The following is a 6,664-nucleotide window of genomic DNA, read 5'->3' on the forward strand; positions in this document are numbered from 1 at the left end:
CTTAGTTATATATTAGGCCTGTTGGACGGTTATATACCCCCATCCACTGAGATACCAACAGTTCCTCGCGGAAATCCACCCAGCTTGTTCTTAAGGTAGCTATCTTATCAGCCCATTTTATTAGACACATTATGCGGCAGTTGTATTGCAAAATTATATCAATAAGACAAAATAAGAATTCCTATAACAATAAAACAAAGCTAGTACTCAGCAAGTATATCCATACTTACTCTCCTTAGTGTAGTATTTTGCTCCACTTCTGCATATAATACATACATACAAACAATACTTAGTTCATTCTCCAATAATATCATTGTTTAAAGACCCTCATCTTTTATATTTATTTATTATCCGTCACTTCATCTTTACTTACTCATTTTATTATATTAATCTAAGATAGTTACTTATAACTAGCTTTATGCCTGAATTCATTTTTGGTGACGAGGCTAATGGCCAATATCACTAAATACAAACAAGTATTATAAATAATATATATAAAACATGACTCATATTTTGGAGATGAGACCAATGGTCCGTACCTACCAAAGTATGAATCAAAATTTAAATGACAATAAAAGAAATGACTGAATGTAAATACTGAATTCATATTCTGGGGATGACCGCCAAAAATATGAATTAAAATTTAAATGACATAAAAGAAATAACTGAATGTAAATAATGCATATTTCAGGGATGAGATCAAATGGTCCTTACCGCCAGAAATATGAACAGAAATTTAAATGACATAAAAGAAATAACTGAATGTAAATAATGCATATTTCGGGGATGAGATCAAATGGTCCTTACCGCCAGAAATATGAACAGAAATTTAAATGACATAAAAGAAATGACTAAATGTAAATACTGTAAAGTAAATAATATATAGATAATATTATAAGTCCTTAATTGATTTTGTCCACTAACTCTTTATTATTAATTCACTTGTTCCATTACTTTATTTTACATTATACGCTTTATTGGGTCTTTAAACAATTAAATGAAGACAAGTAATAAAAGCAATAAATCATGATATTTATACATGAAACACTTACCCAATAATCCTTTAGAAGTAAAACTCCACCAAATCTTCTCTAGGTAGCTAGTTTTAGAAAAACGCTTGAACACTACAAGAAAGATCTAGGCTATATGGTATTTGACTAGAACTAAGAAATAAAATGAAAGGAGGAGCAAACAATTTTACTTGTTCTAAGATTGTAAAAACTTAAGTGAAAGTGAATTTAGCTAAGGCTCTATTTATAAGAGAATGAATGGTTAGGATTTATTTTTACACATTTGATCTAAGGGTTGAGATGTATTTAATCAAAAGAATGAACCTAGTCCATATTTCATGCTCTATACCAATTGATATTTTCGTCCAAAATGAGGGCAGTGTATTCCGATCCATTTTTCAATGTCCAAACCTACTCCGATTGACATGAAATTTTGAGAGTAGATAGAGGACTCCGAGACAAACATTTTATATTTTTGGTTCGACTTCATCCGAGTTCGTTTGAGTCTATTTTTGACCTATACAAAGTTTCCAATTCAACTTAGGCTTTAACTATTTGCATTCCCACTTGGCCACTTGTCTTATTAAATCATTATAATCATGATATTTACTATAACCATCATTACTAGAAGACTTTAAGCTTTCAACAAAGGTGGCTAGCCTTGGTATCTTTCTTTAGCAGTTTTAATCTCATTTAGACAGTATGAAAATTAAGACACTGTTTTTTAAGCTAAAAAACTGAAAACCTTCAAATTAATTTATGACTTCGCTAAACACCAATATAAATAATTTATTCACTAGATTGGGTTTGATTATGCCCATAAACATATTAGTGAAGCTAAATTTTTAGAATTGAAGTAATATACATAAGAGGTCAAAAATCAATGTAATATACCTTTAACACTAAATAGTTATTTAATATTATTAATCCAGATATCATTGTTCTAATTTATCGATTATATTTTTAATCTACTTAATATTATTTAAATAAGAGTTTTAAAATCTAGGTCGTTACAGAGGCGACCAATGGGGATGACTAATATTGTAACACCCCAATCTCATATTAGAAAGATGAGAAGTAGCCCCACATAGAGTTGGTAGAATTTTATTTACTTAATTAAATTTTATTTACCTCATAATGAACCTCAATAAAAATGATATACCCTTCAAATTTCGAGTGACAATAAACAATTTTTCTAATTTGAAAACTTCTGATACAAATATTTAAAGTGACATATAAATCTTTGTAAGCTTATAAATATATAACCTAACAATTTAATTAGCACAACATAAGCATTTAAATAAAACAAGTAAGAAGTTTTACATAAAAATTATGCTAAGGAATAACACTTTGAAAGAGTTAAGGACTTCTCCTTACCTGAAACTGCAGATATAAAGGCTGATTTGTACTGTTAACCAACTCATCCAATAACATTTAGCTATATCAGCCTTAGGCTAAACACATAGGTCTTATCATATCTATTAGGCTAAACACATTGATCAAAAGCCCATGAATGAATTAATAAAATTTTATTTTGCATTATAATTGTCAAATATTTTATTTGTTAATTTAACTATAGACACTTATAAAAATTTAAAATATTCCACAAATCATGCAATTTTTCGTAATGCAAGTTGTTTCAGCTTATTTAAATTTTGAATTTATATCTAAATCTATAAAATAAAAAATGCAGGATTTCTTAGAATTCAAAATAAAAACATAAGATATATATATATAAATTCATACATACATATTTTAAATAGAGAGTACAACATCTGGTTTTGAAAATAAAAACATAAGATTAAAATGACAAACATCATGAAGTTTGTTGGGAACCGAGTAGACGCATTTAATAATGTTCTTATTTCAAATGCTCGTAAGAAATTATAAGGATGAGCTAGTTGATAAAATCATGTGCTGGGCCTGTATGGTTATTAGTCGATCTACAACATGATTTGTGAAGGAAATATATACAAGAATGAAAAGCCGACTATATATGTATATGTTAAGGCATATAAATGGCCCTTTTTGAAAAGCGGATTATGTACATGACCCATTTGAAAAAGGATGCGGGTAACATTTTTTGTTTTTATTTTTATTTTTTAAAAAGAACTATTGTCATGAAAAAAATAGAAGATTGGCATAAACTTATATGGCATAAAGCCATGTGTTAAGTGGCCCATTTGGATTCTAAATAAATAAAATAAAATAAAAATATTTTGTTAGATTAATTAAGCCAAGCACCAATAATGGATTAAGTTCTTACAAATGTCATCACTATTAGGCATCAAAACAATTCAGTAATTTTTTGGGTGCAGTAAATATTAATAGGTATATTTGATCTAGTTTTTACAAAGGGTCGGATATAGTCAAGATAGACTTCTAGTTAGAACCTACGTGTTTAGCCTAAAGCTGATATAGCTAAATTTTATCGGTTCAAGTATTTAACGGTACAAAAGTATCAACCAGATAAGGGAAAATCCTTAACCCTTTCTAAGTGTTATTACATTGCATAATATAATTAAATAAAGTGATAGTTTGAATATATATATATAAATATATATATATATATATATACATGAATAACTGATTTAGCAATTTAAAAATTATTTAGACAAATAAACATTATATGAATATCTAACATTATTTCCAATAAAAAAAATATAAAATTATTTGTTCGAATTGCAATTTGAGTAATTACTTGCGCACCCCACTAAAAACAAAAAAGAGGTCCAAAGCCTAGTAATCTTCGCTGACAGTTTTCTCTGCCGTCGAGTCGTCTTTAAAAAAATAAATAAATAATGTAGTTTTAAAAATTATATCATTTAAAAATAAAAATAAAAAATAAAGAAATTAACATTTAACTTTATTCTTTAAGAAGAAGCACGTTTTTTTAAAAGTTCTTTTTTATTTAAAAAAAAATTAGGAGTAATTACTTTTTACCCCCTGAACTACAGCGTTTTTGTACTTTTCCCTCATGAACTACCAATTATGACACTTGACTCCATCAAACTACCGTCTTTTGACACTTTCCTTCCTTTTGTCAATCAAAAGGGTTAAATCTAACGGTCAATGGTCATGTGACTTGCATGTGCCATTTTAAATTTTTTACCTTCCATTTTTGCCATCACTTCATATCAATAAAATGACGCTTATGCAAATCCTAATCCAAAAATTTGAAGTGAGGGCAAAAATGGAAGGAAAAAAAATTTAAAATGGCACATGCAAGTCACATGACTCTTAAGCGTTAAATTTAACCCCTTTAACTGATCAAAGAGGAAAAAAGTGTCATAAGATAGTAGTTGGATGGGGACAAATATTATAGTTAATAGTTCATAAAAAAAATACCAAGACACGGTAATTTAAGGGAGCAAAAGATAATTACACCAAAAATTTAACTACAATCCCGGATTCCGGAACATCTCTTTTTAACTTTTTACATGCTTTAAGTTCGAAAAGTGATCTAAAAAAAAAAAAAAAGTTCGAAAAGTGAATCTATTAAACAAAAAAAGATTCCCAAAGCTGACAGTTTTGGTTTTTCTATATGGCTTTAGCACATGAACTCCCAAAGGATTAAAGTTTTATTTTATTTTTTTATTGTTTTTAAATGTCATGTGGAAATAATTTAAAATTAAATAATAATAATTCTATTCAAAAAAATTTTTGTGTTAATAATTTGTCTACATATTTTTTATATTTTTTAATAAATTTAATAAATTAACCATTAAATTTGTAATGTCTACCATTCATTTATATAAAATCCTTATAAGTTTATAAATATAATAATTAATTTATAAGATGGGATAAAAAAAAAAATCATATTTAAAATTAAGACAACAAGAATTTTAATCTTCTTTATATATAGCGTTACACCTCTACAAATATTCACAACCACTTCTCAGATGTCTCGGTTCCTCACCAGTCAGCTCTCCACAGTAATGGAGTCAACAGGCTCCTACTCCATCTTCCCTCCTCTTCCTCTTCTCCTTCTTCCACCACATCCCAGCTCTATCATCGCCCACTTCGACCACTCCCTATTTAAAGGAAGCTCTCCCCACCAAATCAGGCTACCTCCCCGTCAACCCCACCACCGGCTCCGCCATTTTCTACTCTTTCTACGAAGCCCAGAAACCCATTTCACCGCTCTCCCAAACCCCTCTTCTTATTTGGCTCCAGGGCGGCCCAGGCTGCTCCTCCATGATCGGTAACTTCCTCGAGCTCGGCCCCTGGCGTGTCAACTTCCACAAGGCCAAATCCGACCACTTGCTCTCGAACCCAATCCAGGCTCTTGGAACCGCATATTCGGCCTTCTTTTCCCCGATTGGAACCGGATTCAGCATTGCCTCTACACCCGAAGAAATCGCAAGAGATCAACATTCTGTTGCCAAGCATCTTTTCTCCGCGATCACTTCCTTTATTGAATCGGACCGATCGCTTAAGTCCCGGCCGATATACATCACTGGTGAAAGCTACGCAGGCAAGTATGTTCCGGCAATTGGGTACTATATTACCAGGAAGAATGCCGATTTGCCGGCGTCCGAGCGGGTCAACTTAGCAGGCGTTGCTATTGGAAACGGGTTGAGCGACCCGGTGACCCAGGTGGGTAATCATGCCGTGAATGCTCACTTTTCTGGTTTGATCAATGAGAGGCAGAGGAGGGAGCTGGAGAAAGCGCAATGGAAGGCAATTGAGCTGACAAAATCAAGGAATTGGAGCGAGGCAACAAATGCTAGAACAGGGGTCCTGCGTTTGTTTGTAGAACATGACAGGGTTGGCGACATTATACGACTTCACTCGGAAAGCTCAATACAAGACAGAAATGGTGACCGAGTGTTTACAAAGCGAGGAGGTGAAGACGGCCTTGGGGGCGAACGAATCGGTGGCTTTTGAGGAGTGCAGCGACGTCGTTGGGGATGCGCTGCACGACGATGTGATGAAGAGTATGAAATATATGGTGGAGGCTCTGGTGAAGCAGAGTAGGGTGCTGTTGTATCAAGGGCATTTTGATTTGAGGGATGGGGTGGTTTCAACGGAGGCTTGGGTGAAGACGATGAAATGGGAGGGGATTGAGGAGTTTGTAATGGCGGAGAGGAAGGTTTGGAAGGTGAAAGGAGAGCTTGCTGGGTATGTGCAGAAATGGGGGAGTTTAAGTAATGTTGTGGTTTTAGGGGCAGGGCATCTTGTGCCTACTGACCAGGCATTGCATTCTCAGGCAATGATTGAAGAGTGGGTGTTGGCGAGGAGGTTGTTTGGGTATCAACAAGGGGAGGATTTGTGCTCAAACTTGAGTCCTCCAATGTAACTTTTGTTCCTCCTACTCCTCCCTACTCTTCTTCTTGTCATTTGTAATATCGTGGAATAAATTCTCCTCCAATGTAACTTTTGTTCCTCCTACTCCTCCCTACTCTTCTTCTTGTCATTTGTAATATCATGGAATAAATTCTCTACTTTGAAAGAATTTTTATTTTCTTTTTGTTGTAAGTAATAGAAATATTATTGAAAATACGTAAGACGTTCTATATACGCAAGGAGTATACAAAAGAAATCTCTTAATTAGTAAGAACAACTAGACAAGAAAATCATCATAATTAGAAAAAAAATATATGTATTTTTTCCTAAAATGTACATCCATGAATAACTGATTTAGCAATTTA

At 32.5% G+C, this 6,664-nt stretch overlaps 1 pseudogene; it reads left to right on the forward strand.

Moving 5' to 3' along the window:
• The first annotated feature begins 4,948 nt into the window (after nt 1-4,948).
• Nucleotides 4,949-6,445, forward strand: LOC132179344 (serine carboxypeptidase-like 50; annotated as a pseudogene).
• The last annotated feature ends 219 nt before the right edge of the window (nt 6,446-6,664 follow it).

This window comes from Corylus avellana, chromosome ca4 (assembly GCF_901000735.1).
Source record: "Corylus avellana chromosome ca4, CavTom2PMs-1.0".
NCBI lineage: Eukaryota > Viridiplantae > Streptophyta > Magnoliopsida > Fagales > Betulaceae > Corylus > Corylus avellana.